General features: G+C 41.1%; 1 long non-coding RNA gene across 1 annotated transcript in view; it reads right to left on the minus strand.

The window, feature by feature from the left end:
• Positions 1-421: 421 nt before the first annotated feature.
• LOC148222304 (uncharacterized) overlaps positions 422-15,752 on the minus strand; it is a 35,030-nt gene continuing 19,699 nt past the window's right edge. Inside the window, exons 2-3 of the long non-coding RNA XR_015806178.1 lie at positions 3,366-3,617; positions 422-682 (exon numbers count right to left, since the gene is read on the minus strand). This is a non-coding gene — a long non-coding RNA (uncharacterized LOC148222304). The remainder of the gene's footprint in view (positions 683-3,365; positions 3,618-15,752) is intronic.

Below are 15,752 nucleotides of genomic sequence, written 5' to 3' on the forward strand. Positions count from 1 at the left end.
TAAGATTAAAGTCTGGGAAAAACATGGAATGACCACTCATTTATCTTATTTGTAATGCTCCTTTAAAACAATTAATTTCTCTTTTTAGTTGGAGTGTTCTGAATTGAAGTAGCTACGGAGCTTTATGTGGAACTTTGATGTTGTAATCAGAATTATTTTCTGAAGGCTGATTTTCATGATTATAAAATTTTCCGGATTGTGTCCCTCCTTGTAAAGCCACAAAAATCTTGAACTACAAGATGTTGTTGAAGATGGTTACTTGAGGTCGTTGGTCAGAGACAGACAAATGACATGAACTCCGGAGATCATGAGACAAACCAGCCAGTTTTATTGTTCTGAACCTTCTTACACAGGGGGTTTGATTTCCCAGGCTTAGACAGCTGATTAGTTGGGATCTTGGACTGCCCAGCTCTCTGGCCAGTGAGGTGTCTGCAGCTTAGGCTGGAAGGTCACTGGGTGAGGTCCCTGTTTGGGTTTAAATATATCCTGTCATTGTTCACCTAGGAGCCTGTTCATCAAACCAGGCTAGCCAAACTGAGTTCCTTATTATGGCTGAATTCATTGCCCAGCTGCAGACCAGCTGTGCTGTGACAGAAGATAAGTGTGTTCATAATGCTGAAAGTGAAGAAAATTGGCCAGAATTTCTTTTTCCCTCAAGTGGAGGTTTAAAATTTCTTTTTATCTACAAGAGAAATTGATAAGCAGCAATAAAGAGCAATATTCACTACAAATAATTGGAAATATCATGGATAGAGTCAGGTTAATTAAGAGTAAGAGGACACCAATAGGAACTGTATTTTGGGGTTTGGGGGGTGCAGGAGAGAGCTAGGGAAATTCAGGGCCTTTAACTGATGTCCTAAACAACAAATCAATGAACACTTCATTCAAAATTCTTTCATCTGACCCTGCAGGCCCTGATGGATTGATGGAGGCTCTTTTATTCACTTAAAGGTCTTCTCACACTGTCACAAAAGCCTGGGCCTACTGAAAGTTATTTTATACTGATTTTTTGAAAACCTCTGAATTTTTTTAGCTCGGTTAACACTGCAGCCAGCAGTAGATTTGGTTTGGATATTTTCCCTTCAATTTTCACTTCTTCTGATGTAATTAGAAGCAAAACAGAGATATGTAGATACATGTAAGCACTTTACAGGTGATTTTTTTAGCTTCATTAAACCAGTTCCACATCTGTGCTCTCACACATGCTGCCCTAGCCCTTAACACACTTGGCTGTACCTCTGACCCTTCTGATTTATGGTAGTCTGAACTTCATTTTCTGTGCTCAGCAGCCTCTCTAGCCCCACGGGAGTGAGGAGATGCCAGAAGAGCCAGCAAAAAGAGGTTGTGATAAATGGTTGTTCAGGCATGTGTGTGTTTAGTTGAGAGAAAATGAGAGTGGCTGCTATTGACAGGTAACTTGCTTAATTACCTGAGAAATGAAGGGTGGCAAGTGTGTTGGGAATTTTCAAAAAAGTGAGATCTGAGTATCTTTGAACTTCTAAACATGGTATTTCTACCAGGCAAATTAATACAAGGATAGGAGTAGTGGACACATGGGTAGGTATCATATAACTTGGAAAAAAAATGGTATCTATCTGTAAAGAAAGTTTCTTCTGTATTCTCTGAAGAGAAATGCAGCCAAAATTTTAATGCAAAGTGTGTTGATACTTGTAATAGCTTTACGTTTACTAATAAACCAAATCATTTAAATGTTTTGAAGTTGGTTATTAATTGCCATATAAGCAACACAGAAAATGCCAGGTACCAATTTGTTGAGTGTTGTTTTGATGCAAGGAATATGGGAGGATTCCAGCTGTTTCCACTGCTTTTTATTTATGATTTCAGTAATTTCCCAGCACTAATTGTCATTGATGTAATTTGGAAATTTTTAAGAACTTGCAGCAGTAAATCTGTTGATAAAAGTAACACCCAGCAGTGTAAGTCGCTTTTACAGGGACAGATTTTGAGCCTCTTGGTCCCTATAAACCTGTGGTATTTGTAACATGCTCCTTAATGATTATTGACCTGAAAGAAATTCGAATATGAATTTGTATGTTGGACTTGCCAACTGAGGGGAAAACAAGGACTGGTAATACCCAGACAGAAAGGCCAAAATAACAGCAAGTTCCCTAATCTGCAGTTTACTGGTTCCATTTTTTACCAGTTTCTGTGCTCTGAGGCTTTTGTTCAGCTAACAGGGTAAATGGATACAATCCCCATGAAAGCTAAAGAGCAGCCGTGCTGTCCTCCAGTGACTGGGGCAGCCAAACTACTCATGGTTTTGCTAAATCTGCTTTTTTTTTGGACCAGTCTTGATGTCTTTCTGTGGCAATCTGTGGGATTGCTCCTAATTTATTAGAACAGTGGTGAGATTAGATGGATTTACAACGGACAGCAGTGTTCCAGTTCTCACAAAATCCCTGGATCCCTCCCAGCCCATGGAGTCCCAGCTGTGCCCCATCCCCACCTTGTCCCCAGCCCAGAGCTCTGAGTGCCACCTCCAGCCCTTCCTGGGACACCTCCAGGGATGGGCACTCCAAACCTCCCTGGGCAGCCCCTGCCAATCCCTGCCCACCCTTTCCATGGGGAAATTCCTGCTGCTGTCCACCCTGAGCCTCCCCTGCCCAGCCTGAGGCCATTCCCTCTTCTCCTGTCCCTGTTCCCTGGAGCAGATCCCAAATCCCCCCGGCTGTCCCCTCCTGTCAGGGAGTTGTGCAGAGCCACAAGGGCCCCCCTGAGCCTCCTTTTCTCCAGGCTGAGCCCCTTCCCATCTCCCTCAGGAATTCTCCAACCCTTCCCTGGACACGCTTCAGCCCCTCCAGCTCTCTCTGCCCATGAGAGGCCCAGAGCTGGACACAGCCCTTGAGGAACTCCAACAGTGCCAGCACAGGGGACAATCACTGCCCTGATCAGGATGCCACTGGCCAAATTGGATGCCATTGGTTTTGTTTGATCATTTATTATTAATGTGGTTTTCTTATGTAATGCATTATGCATCCGTTTATTATTTAATTTATTACAAAGAGGAACACACTAATTTTCCTTTAAAAGGGTCTTTTGCTGAGAAGCGGGAAAGAAGGCAACCTTTTCCCTTCACAAGAAGTCCATCCTTCATTTTCACCTTGTAGTCATGTTAAAAAGTATTTTTTCATTGGCTTTTAGGGAAATGGATTCATCTTGCAGATATCTGTGCAAGGTGCTGGGTCTGTTCTGTGGCTGTTCACAGTGTGAATTCTGGGGTGAATTGGGGAGAGATCTCATTCCACATCAGCTGCTTGCTGGGTAGTAACTCCCTGTTTTTCCCTGCAGTCCATGTTGAGTAATTTATGACAATTTATCCCCCTGACAAGAGCAGGATGGCTCACCTCAGTAGTTGCTCTCATGTGCCAGGAAGGTGTTTTCAGGTTTGGGACTGTGGGGTTCCCAATTGAGCCCGAGAGCATCCTCTGTCTGCTGCTGCTTCTTGACCCTTTAAATCAGTTCTGCTTCCAGGTACGTTGATGTTTATCCATTGATCTTCCCCTCAGCTTCCTGCTGCACTACACAAAAGTCCTTTTGGAGTTCTTACAGGTAGTTATTGATCATGTCTTTTCCTCCAAGCTGGTAAATTTAAGATGCTTTAGGCAAGAAAAGAGTACAGTTTATGTGCTCAAGATTTATAAAATTCTATCAGTTTTTGGTTTATTGTGGATGCTTCATAATGCACAGTGCAGAGTATACTTGTACTTTTTACAGAACTTTGCCAGATTAATTCTGTGTGACTGCAGTGATCCAAAAAGAGGTTTTTTGTTTGTTTTAATTGCCACAGTTCTCTACCTGTGGGAGTTAACATTTGGATCTGTACCTAAACCACTAATATCAAAGCATATAAAAGTCACCTTTTATTGTTGTTGTTTTTAGTTGATTTTATCTCACTGTTTAAAAATTATTTTAGTGGAATTTCATAGCGTTAGAATGATTTGGTTTAGGAGGGACCTTAAAGACAAAAATCTTGCAGAGACAAAATTAGAAGAAATGAGAAATCCTGAAGAACATTTTTTGATATCTGGAAATTTGGTGGACATTTAAAACATGCACATTATTTTAAGAGCTAACTCAATCCTATGTGATATTGAGCAAAATTAACCTGGAATTTATTATGTTGGACATCCCATTTAATAAAAAATAATAATTAAAAATTCAGTTATGTTCTCCAAGCATCCTAATTCTGAAACAAAAAATAAATTTCTTAAGTTTTATTTAGATTAGTGCACCTGTATAATCACACAACAGTGGAAGAATACACTATGATATTGTTGATAAAAGAATTTGCATGAGTATCGATACTATTTCATATGAATTTTGAGAGCAAATTTGTTTATCTGATTAAAAAGCCAATAAATGGAAATGTGTGAATATATTCCCTGCTCCTTGTGAATGTGCATTTTTAATTTCCCCCTCGTCCTTCTCTGCCTCCCAATTCTAATAAGAACTGGTCATTGTGTCTTAGCAGAATTCAATAGCACGAGGCAGAGAGCTGAATATGCTTATTGGACCTGGCATGTGAGGAGGCTTAAAAGAGGTTTAAGCAATCTAACTCAGGATTGCTGTGGTCTCACCCTCTGGATGGTCTTGTCTGTCTTTCTCCCTTGACCCATCCTGAAGGCCTTTGCTGTTGGGTTGGTTTGGGGTCCTGGTGTAAAACTCATCACTCATTTTGCTGGATTAGTTTTGAAAGCCATCAGCTTTGAGTCAGCTCAGCCAGAGCCCTGGCATCAGGTCAGGGGCGCTGCTGGCCCTGTGCCCAGCCCTGGGGGCTCCTCTGCAGTGCTGTGCCCAGCTCTGCATCCTCAGCACAGCAGGGACAGGAGCTCCTGGAGCTGAGCAAGGGCTGGAACAGCTCAGTGCCAGCAAAGGCTGAGGGAGCTGGGGCTGCTCAGCCTGGAGAGGAGCCCCAGCTGAGAGGGGCCCTCAGCCCTGGGTGTTCCTGGCTGTCCCTGGGTATCCCTGTGTGTCTGTCTGTCCCTGTCTGTCTGGGTGTCCCTGTGTGTCCCTGTTTGTCCCTGTGTGTCCCTGTCGGTCTGTCCCTGTCTGTCTGGGTATCCCTGTGTGTCCCTGTTTGTCCCTGGGTGTCCTTGTCTGTCTGTTTGTCCCTGTCTGTCCCTATCTGTCCCTGTGTGTCTGTCTGTCCCTGTCTGTCTGTCTCTGTGTGTCCCTGTGTGTCCCTGTCTGTCTGTCCCTGTGTGTCCCTGTGTGCAGGCAGGCTCAGAGCAGTGCCAGGCTCTGCTCCAGGCTCAGCAATGGCACCAGAGCCACGGGCAGGGGCTGAGCCCAGGAGCTGCCCCTGCACAGGAGGCACAACTTCTGCCCTGGGCAGTGCCCAGCCCTGAGCAGAGTGTGCAGAGAGGCTGTGCAGTCTCCTCCCTGGGGATATTCCAGAGCCACATGGACACACTGCTGTGCCCTGTGCTCTGGGATGGCCCTGCTGGAGCAGGGAGGTGGCACCAGAGCAGCCCCTGGGGCCCCTCCAGCCTCACCCAGCCTGGGGTTCTGTTCCCCTGAGATGACAATAAGCTGAAATGTGGGGAGATGCAGCACGATGGGGCACCCTGAGCCCTTACTGGGGACATCCTGCAGCCCATGGTCTGCCCAATATTCCTGTGATGAGGAACAGTCTGTAAATCCCACTGTTAGGCTCCAAAGCCATCAAATCTTGCTATGGGGTCCTCGTCCTCTGACTGGGACCCAGTTAACATATTTCTGCAAGAGACACAGAACTTGAGAAGTTACAACCAATGTAAGGCCAAAGCAATGGTGTGAGTATCTCTGCTAAATGACAGGTGAACCTAAGGTTGATTAGGTTTGTCCAAATTTCTGAGTATGATATACCACAAAGGAAAATTAGTGGAGAATTCTACCATGAAAATGCTTTTTGGATTTCTCAAATATTTATTTGGTTTTTATCTCCTATTGTATTCCTTTTTTTTTCCTGTGTTCCTTCAAAAGTATTTTTTTCTTCATATATGAAATACAGTTCAAAAATGTATTGTTAGAGCTGTATAATTAAATTTAACTTTCCTCTATGATGCAGGGTTACATTTTATTTTGCCTTTCATTTATCCAAAACATGTCATAAAACATGGAGTATGCATATGCTTTCCAACATTTTATTTAAATTATAAAACTCTTCTGGAATTCTCCCAGAAAGAAAGCATTATAAACCTTACAACTGCCTGTATTTTACTTTTATATATGCACAATGTATGTGTGTATTAATTCACAAGTTTCCTTCAGTTTCATGCATGATCTGGGATGGCAGTGGGGGGGTGATTCGGGGGGGGGTTTATGGGAAGATGAAATGAGAGGTTTCCTGTCTGAGGTGGTGGGATATGAGTGTGCAACAGGGCCAAAGCCATGAGGTCACACTGCCCAAGCAATTCCAAGATTGTTTTCTCTCCTAGATGAGTATTTAAATGCCTTGGCTCTCCCTGTCCTGATCCAGTTTTGCTGCAGTGTAGCTGCGAGTGCTGGGAGCTGCACACCTTGTTAACTTGAACTGGTTCAGCTGCCTGCCTGTGGGAGACAACATTCCCAGCAGGAGTGGTTCAACACGTCCCAGCTCCATGGAACGGGCTCTTTATGCCTCCTCAAGATGCACTGTGTTACACCAGGCTGTGCATGCCTCACCTCTCCTTACATTTTAGATGTGGAAAATGGAACAAATTTTGTATTGAACAAGTCACGCCTCTGCTTTTCCACTTTTGTCTCCTCCTATACAGAACTTGTTTTCTGAATTTTTTTTTCTAGGTATTTTTAGTCAACATTCCAGCAGAGTGATTGTTAGGTAAGTAGTAGTGTTTGTCAGTTTATGCTGACATTCTTTTATGGGTACACACCCATAAAGATCCCCTGCTAGAATATCTCCCATTTTCCAAATGTCCAGCAAGGTTGATTGATGAACCCTGATAAATCCATCTTGGTAAGAGTCTAAAATTTTAATAGAGTTGTTCATAATGTTCTCAGAATGAAACCAAGAAATAGAAAACAGTGCTGGTGGCCTAAATCTTTGGAAGGCTTCTCATCTTTTAAACATCTTTTTAAACTTTTCCATGGTGTCCTACTGTATTCTGCTCAGCTTCCCAGCATTCAGACCCCTGCTGAATGGAGTATTCAGCCATCCCAGACAGTGCAAAGTTCTATCAGCCAACAATATCCATGACTGGAGTGTCTGATTATTTTCATTCTTAGCCTTGGCTTCCTGTACATCCAACCTTGATCTCCTCCTTGTCACTCAGCCCAGAGCTTTGAGTGCCCCCTCCAGGCATTCCTTGGACACCTCCAGGGATGGGGACAACATCTCCCTAAGAGATTTCAATTCACCTTTTAACATCCCCTCTGTGACAATAAATATTGATAATATGAAAACTGCATCTAAATGGCAAGAAATAATATTGTCTTCACAAATGTGCTTCTGTCCATACTGCATGTGATGTGCTGCAGCTCTTGTGGGGCAAACTAGGGCTTGTTCCTATTCTGTATTACTTTAAATATGCTGCAACTTTGCAGTCTTGAAGGTTAAGGATTCAGCCTCCCTTCACCTTCTGGGTTTTTTTAAAAGTTGCTGTTGGGCTGAGCTCTGGTATGCCAAGTTTCAGCCTGAAGCAAAATTTTACAACTGAGTTAAAAATACACAGATAAATCCAACTGGAATTGTCTCACATATTATAATATGCAAAAAAGGAACTCTGCCAGAGAGACAGACTCTTCTTAAGGTGAGCTTAAAGTCGGCCAGCTTTTACTTTTTTATTTTTGTGCTGCTGTGTACTCTCCCCTGAAGGAGCAGGAGTAATGCCTTAAGGTCAAACAGGTGCAGCACAGATCTATATTCTTTTATGTTTCCATTTATCTTTCTGCCTCACTTCTATTGAAAGTTTCAGCTCTATTGCTCAGATTTTTGGGGCTTATAGTGGGAGTTATTTGCTATATTTTTAGTTTAGGGGAGGCTTTGTACTTATTCTGATATTTATGAGGAATGTAAAGGATACCTGCTGATTGTGCATGAATATTTTCAGTCTCTGGCTCATTCAGGAGGAACATTTCCTTTTTCCAGTGTGTTAGTATTTCCCTCAATTCATTGTATAACCTTATGGATACATGGCAAAAGTCATGACACGAAATTATTTTGAAACATTGTGCAGTGCTGTCTTTTTCTTTTTTCCCCTCTCCTTTTTTTAATTTTAGTTTCTTTCCCCCTCTCTCATTTAGAATTTGCAGACAGATGGTGCCCCCATTGAAATCATCAGTAGAGATATTAATGTTCCAAGCATTGCAGCAATGAGTGCCCAGCCTTCTACATTGTGCTTGATGTGTCATGAAACAGGAACTGGACAATGGAAAAAGTATTAAAATTCAAGATTATTTATATATAGAAATATATTAAATATATAGAAATAAATGAAATATAAGGTTTATGTCAATAGCTGTCAATAAAGCAGTGAGACTGTGGTAACTCAGGGCTTCTAGAAGAGCTCTTCATTAATTAGAGACAGTATTTCTGAGTTGATGATGCAAAGCTGTTTGTCAATTGCTGTTCTTAACAAAGGGCAGGACTTGCACTGGGACTACTGGGGTCAGCCCCAACAAAAAAAAATGCAATTCTTTGAGAGTTACAAGCCTTGCACACATGGAGACCCTGGATGTGCTTCCCTTAAGCCCAGCACTATTGCATGCCTGATGGGGAGTTATGAACTAAGGAGTGACGCTCCCTTGTGCCCAGGAAACAGAGATCTCCACTTAAACACTTTAAATTTGCCCCTAGTTTTAAGTACTGGAGGAGAAGACTAGATATGTGACCAGCCTGCTCTGCCTTTCGGCAGAAGTTGTGCAGTCAGACATGAAATTATCTCAGCTATGAATCTGAGCACCTTGAAAAGGTTTAGCCTGATATGTTTTTCACTGTGTCAAAATGGGTTGGTCTGTTCACAGCACAGCAGCAGGGTCTCTGAAGAATTCTGCTGCTTGTCTCATGGAGCAAAGAGGGTGAAACCCTTATGGATGAGAGTGGGACTAGGTGCAGTCCATGGTCTCTGCCTAAAATTAACTTTATAGAATCCCAGAATGGCTTGGGTTGGAAGGGACCTTACACAGTTCCACCTGTGCAGGGGCACCTCCCACTGTCCCAGGCTGCTCCCAGCCCCAGTGTCCACCCTGGCCTTGGGCACTGCCAGGGATCCAGGGGCAGCCACAGCTGCTCTGGGCACCCTGTGCCAGGACCTGCCCACCCTGCCAGGGAACAATTCCTGCCCAATACCCCATCTATACACACTCTGCCAGTTTGATATTGGCCTTGGAAAACCGTGAGTGAACTGGTTTCTGTGGCTTCAAAATACCCACAGAACTGATTGCAGAAAATTATTTTGCTAATTAATTCACTTTGTGCAGTACTTCTAATGATTTCCTGTTAATTGAAGTCCGTTATCTTATCAAAACCCATGTAGTTTTGGGGTCAAATAATTCTAATTAGCCCACGAGAAATGAGACTGTGTTTTCATAATTCTGCACTGCACTTGCTAATCCTAAAATGCCAGAGGACTTGAGGGTTCATGTGACTGGCAAGGGAGAAGGGGGAAAATAAAGACTGTTTTTTTGACAGTGCTTGAGACGTGACTCGAAATAACCTTCTTACTGGTCCAAAAGCTCTTACTGTCATCGGGCCCTGCTTGATGGATTATCAGCACAGAAAGGCAATGGTTTCACTTCTCTTTCTCCTAAATCAGCGTTTGCAGCACAAAATGCGTGGCTGGAGGCACCTGGCACTGTTCCTGTCTATTTAGGGCGGTGGGGAGCAAAGCACTCTGAGCTGGCTCCCCTCTTGCCAGGAGGGATTTGGGCGTCTCTGACCAGGCTGGCACTGTTCCCTCCCACCTCAGGGCACTCTGGGCACTCAAATTGCACTTCTGTAGCTCTTCCCACCTAATGAATTCGAGACACTTTGTAGATGTGAACAAACTGTGCCTTGCAGCCTGCCTCAGAGAAAGAATGGATGTTGTTTATCTCGAACTCAAAAGATAAGGGAGAAGCAGCAGAGTAGCTCAGATTCTCCAAACTGCTGAGTGCCTGAATTTCATTTAATTAATGAAAGTTTGGCAGCCGAATATCACTGGTTAGATCATTGCATTTTCTTTCTTGGGCTTTCCTTATACAAACCCCTTCCATATTAGCTCAAAACCCATGAAGCTGGAACTGTTTGGAAAAACAGGAATAATCTAAACTAGATTTGTACATAGGGAAACATTTCAAAATATTTCAAGTATTTCAGTTCAGATATAGTCGAAATGGAGGAAATCAGAAAAAAAGTATAATTCAGAGATAAGAATACAGCATTCAAATCAATGCAAGATTGCAATTAACAAGCCAAGACATTGGAGTATGTCCCACTGAACAGGATCTGATATGTGGTATTGCAAAGAAATCCATATGTAAAAATAAACAGGAAAACAGGAGAGTTTGCCCATTGCTGTCAAATCATATTTTGAATGTAAAAGTTGTTGGTACTCACACAAACCAAAAAAGCCTATGTTTGCACTGAGACTTAATTGCTCAGAGTATTATCTTCTGGTAATTAATTAAAAATCAAAATTCCACAAGATTTTGGCCACAATTTTGGTAATATTTCTGAAGGTCAGTTAACCCTATGAGTACTCAGGACACAATACACCTGGAGTATCTCAGGTCTGAGGACACTCAGCAAGAGTTCACCCTGAGCATTTTCTCAGGTGTAAGAGTTACTTTTCTATGTTGCTCTGCTTCATCAGATGCATGTAAATTCAACGCACCATAAATAGTTCTGAAGGATGTAGACATTTTTAATCCAAAAAATGGGAGACAGACTGGAAGGAAAAAAAGAATTTGAAAGAGTAAAAAGGTGAGTGATGATCCTAGTATTTAGTCATTACATCTTCAAAATATTGGGGAAATATTTTCTTCACCATCTCTTCTGCACCCTGGTGAAGTAAAGAGTGTCTTCTCTCCTTAAAGGTTTTCTGTGCTATTAGAAAGAGCTTTAAGCTTATGGCTAGGACTTAATTAATTATTTTACATCTTCTGCTCCTTCATATAAACTGCTTCCTTAGAAAAAAATCTTTGAGTGTTTGCTATACATTTTTATGAGCTCTGCCTTTTGCCAAATATTGTGATGCTGATTAATGGAGTGAACTTAATCCATTAAGTTCAAAATGTATTTGAAACAGAAGGTGAAAAGAGCAATTTTACACAAATTAATTCCAGAATGATTATTGATTATAAATGTTCTTCACTATTTTCTTTATTATTTTATATTCATAAGAAGTTGGTTATTCTTTCTGTTGCGAAAGAATAAATATTCATGTTCACAGTTTTACTGAATGTAACATAGCTTTTAACTGCCCTAAGACAATGTTTTCACAGTCATTTCATTAGCTATGTAAATCTTTCATATTTAAAACTAATAATACTTATTTACATTACAAATGAGTCACTAATTTGATAATGCTGGATAAAAAAAGTTACACTGTATAATAATCATGTTTATCTTATGTTAGCAAATACAGAACACCACTAGGAAAATCCAAATGCTTATTAAAATTCTTCCCTGTATTTCCTGTACTGAGTGGGAGTTCTCCCCTTAAAAAGGATCTCTCTGTCATTATAAAGATGGGATTTTTCTTCATGTTACCTTTAATTTCAGTTATTTCCAGTAGTTTTCTGATGTCTTAGAGCTGGGATGTTCCTGCTTGTGATACATAAAGGAGTTCTCTCCCTGACTGCTTCATGAATTCTACTCCCTTTCTTGGAGTGAAAGGCAATGAAAAGTATTGTAGTCACTGAGGTATTTGGATTTGACTTTGAATGCACTCAGAGAGTAGTTTCATTTGAAATAAATAAATAAATATGGCACTTTTAAAATAGCCACTGTTCAGAGGAGCATTGATGTGTTATAGCCCCTACAATGACTTCCATGAGGTGATCTCAAAAAGCAGACACCAACAAAGCTCACTGAAAAAAATGAGTCTTAATGGTTTTAGGACATTTGAATCCAGAAACCACACTGGTTTCTGAACCTTCTTCTTGATATAAATGTGGGGTATCACAATATAAATAATGCTATTTAACCCAAATTTTATACTTTAAAATAATGAGTTGGAATGAGTTTAAAGTAATGAGCACAAAATGCCTCAGTGTATTATTCACAGACGTGCTTTCCCAGGCATCTTCCTGGCTTCTCAGGTGAAGATCTAGTGGCTGAACTGTGGTAAACTGGGCATTTTCAGCTCTCCTGATCTCAGTTGCTGCTTAGCTAGTCCTGTTTGTGTCCATTACAGGCTTGCAGTGTGTCCCAGAGCACTTCTGCAGAGTTCATCATGTTCTGCTCCTTGAAATTTTGGTGATTTCCATTTCTTTTCACTTTTCATTGGGGCAAATTTTATTTTCATTACTCTGTGTTTTCTAAGCAAGAAGAAAATTTAGGTTTGATCTATGCCAGATTGAGCTCAGCATAATTTAGAAATGGTAGACCTCTCCAACCCTCAATACCAGGGACCTTACTGGCTCTTGGCACAGCTCCTTTTGCTTCCCCTTTCCTTTACTTATTGCACCATAATTATTCAAATCTTCTTAAGTTTCCTAAGTCTTTTTCTAAAAACAAGCTTTATTCTCTCCCCCTTCTTTCTTTTTCTTTTTTTTTTTCTTTTTTAGTTCCCAAAACAGTAGGAAACTCTTTCATTTTGAATCAAAAAAAAAAAGGATAAAATGAGTATTTGACAGTATTCTGGGACTTTTAAAATAAGTTGCATGTATCAAACATGTTCAGGTTTTGACATGTTCTCCTATTGTCCACATCTATTTTTAATGACAAGTTGTGTCAAGATGCATCTGCTTTAATCACATGTATTTTTGCAGTTCCTTAACTGGAAGACTCTTTAGTACACCAGGTTGCCACAAAAGAATTTCCTTTCATTTTCTTCCTCAACTGACAAAAACAGAAGGGCCTTTACATTTTTAATGACAAAGAGGGTTTCTGTATTCAGGAAAAAAAAGGTAAAAACCACCTTTTTGAAAAACGAGGCTGCAGCACACATTTGTACACTCCTTCTGTCAGAACTCAAGGAAAAAAATTGTACAGACGAGATATCACTGTTGCCCCTTAAAGCTTTGCTACCTATCACAGAGTTTTGGAAACCTTGCCACAATGAACTTGCATGCACTTGACATTAATGGTTGATCCTCCATGGGAGAAACATCCTTTTACATGAAAGGGATTATTCAAAAAACAAGTGGAAAATACATGTTCTGAGGAAGAGGTGAGGATCAGCTGTGAACCTGCTTTGCTTGTTGCCGCCTGCCAAGGGAATGAGCACTGATTGTGCAACACTTTTGGATTATTAATAAAAAATTAACAAAGAAAGGCTGGAAAAGGTCTTAAATCTAGATTTTTTTTTTCCCAATGGTTCTTTCTAACTACAGCTTCCGTGCTCCCCTATATTAATAAGGAAACACACAAATTTAAGCCTGTGGTTGTTAAAGATGTTTCAATTTTGCTTTCTTTTTGCAAAGCTTAACAGCTTGCATGGAAAATAAATAAAAAATAGATTATAGATATGAACACAAACTACTTATTTTTAATTTAACATTTATTGAGAATGTGATGTAAAATGTTTTTTGTGAATTAATGAAAACTATTTTATCTTCTGAAAATGAACCCTATCACAGATCTTCTGCTTCAAAATGCATTATGATGACAGGTTTTCCTTTCTTCTCCCTTGAAAAATTCTTTGCTATGTATTTGTTCCATAGTAAATAAGCAATTTTGAATTTAGATTTGCAGAATTACTCAAGGAAATAGACCTCGGCATTTCTTTAACATTTTTACTGAAACTGTGAGAAAACAAGCTAAATCATTTCGTTCTTTCTACCCTGCCACTGTGTGTCTATTCTGCTGAAATATTTACTAGCATTTACAAGAGCTCTCACTCTCCCTTCCAAAACATTTTTGGTATTTGAAAAAAAAAGCCTTCTAACCTGGTATAGAATCTTGTATGCGGCAGTCATAATGTGCAGCCATGCAGATGAACTTGCAGGTATCACCCAAAATTCCTTCTGTGGCTACACTGACAGTTATTTTCCTGCAGCAAGTTCCTTTCCCCACTGCTCAGCCACACTTGACCTCACACTGAGTCTAATTGAACACTCCAAGCTTGAATGATTTTGGAACGTGCTCCAGTCCCTGCTGCATTTGACAAGAGTCTCTCCCAGCTGCGCATCCAATAATGACTTTTTAAAAATTAGTCTTATATTATATAGATCCCTATATATCATAGGGGGACCTTACCACATTCCACCTTTGCAGCTGCTACCCTGTTGTTTTCTGGGATCTTATAAATTTCTGGTTATCTTGCTGGGAAAAAGTGCTGGAGCTGCTTCCACTGGTGTCTGATAAAACTAAAGTAGAGTAAAGAGGGGATTCTGCCCCTCTGCCCCCCAGGTGAGACCCTGAGCACCTGCAGAGCTGCCCCAGCCCTAGGCCAGCATAGCAAGGAGAAAGACAGACAGACAGGGACAGAGAGGGACACAGAGGGACACAGAGTGACAGACAGGGCTGAGGGCCCCTCTCAGCCATTTCTTCCTGAGGTTGAACATGCTCAAATTGATGATGAAGTCTCTTTTATGTAAGTACCAGTCTGAAATCCCTACTTAACCTCTGAAGGCTTTTCCTCAGGCCTTTGTTTACCTTTCATTCCACTGTGTTTATATTCAAGAAAAATAGTGCTGAAGAATTCTAATTGTACGTCCTGGGGTACAATGCAAAAATGTGTGTTCTATCACCATCTGTTGAAATGTGGGAGGGGTGGTGATGCTTATCTCTGGGGGAGATATCCTCTGCTGATGTGCCATCTGATAAGATCAGGGGGATGATCATCGTTATCTTTTCACAACCCATCCTTCCTCCAGAAAACATCTTATGTTAATGGGCCATTAAATCCTACTGTATGACTGATAAGATTACATCATCCCATTGGGAGATGCTCCAGCCAGGGGGAGGAGCCAAGCCTTTCCTACCTAGATAAAAACTGAGATCTGAAACATCAAGGCAGCCTTTTTCCACTGGATTCCAGAGGAAAGTCGGACATTTCCACACCATCACTGGACCTTTGGAGGAAAACTGCACCCTTCTACAGGAGCACTGCTTCAACTGAACCACATCTGTCACTGCAGGAGGACTGCAGCCACCATTTAATGGCACTGCTACCAAAACCTGACTGATGGGGTGTCAGGTTGTATTCTGACTCTGTCAGTGGTTTTTCTTTTGTATTATTGCATGTATTTTTTTTTTTTTCTCTTTTTTACTATTAAATTGTATTACTCTCGCTAGTTTTGCTTTCAAACCAATACATCGTATTTTAGCGTATCCTTTAGGCAACCAAAGACTGGATTATAAAGGAAGGAACAGCATTTATTTTCAATCCAAGCAAATATCTATTTGTGTTGCTGTAACCAAGACGAAGTCCAACCCCAAACAAGCCAATCTGTGTCCTTCAGCTTTGGACAGAGCTTTCAGCTCCAGCAGCTTTTCTTAGTCCCTTTTCCCTGCTATCCTTAGCTCCATATAATACCTGTGTATGTTTTATAAATATACTTTGTCTCAAATCTCCTGCTGCTGTTGGTGTTCCCTGCCAGTTCTGATCACCCATATCAGTGTGCCTTGGCAGATAACTCCAGCAGTCAGTGCCACTAGCCAG

This window comes from Sturnus vulgaris, chromosome 12, assembly GCF_052056855.1.
Source record: "Sturnus vulgaris isolate bStuVul1 chromosome 12, bStuVul1.hap1, whole genome shotgun sequence".
Classification (NCBI taxonomy): Eukaryota; Metazoa; Chordata; class Aves; order Passeriformes; family Sturnidae; genus Sturnus; species Sturnus vulgaris.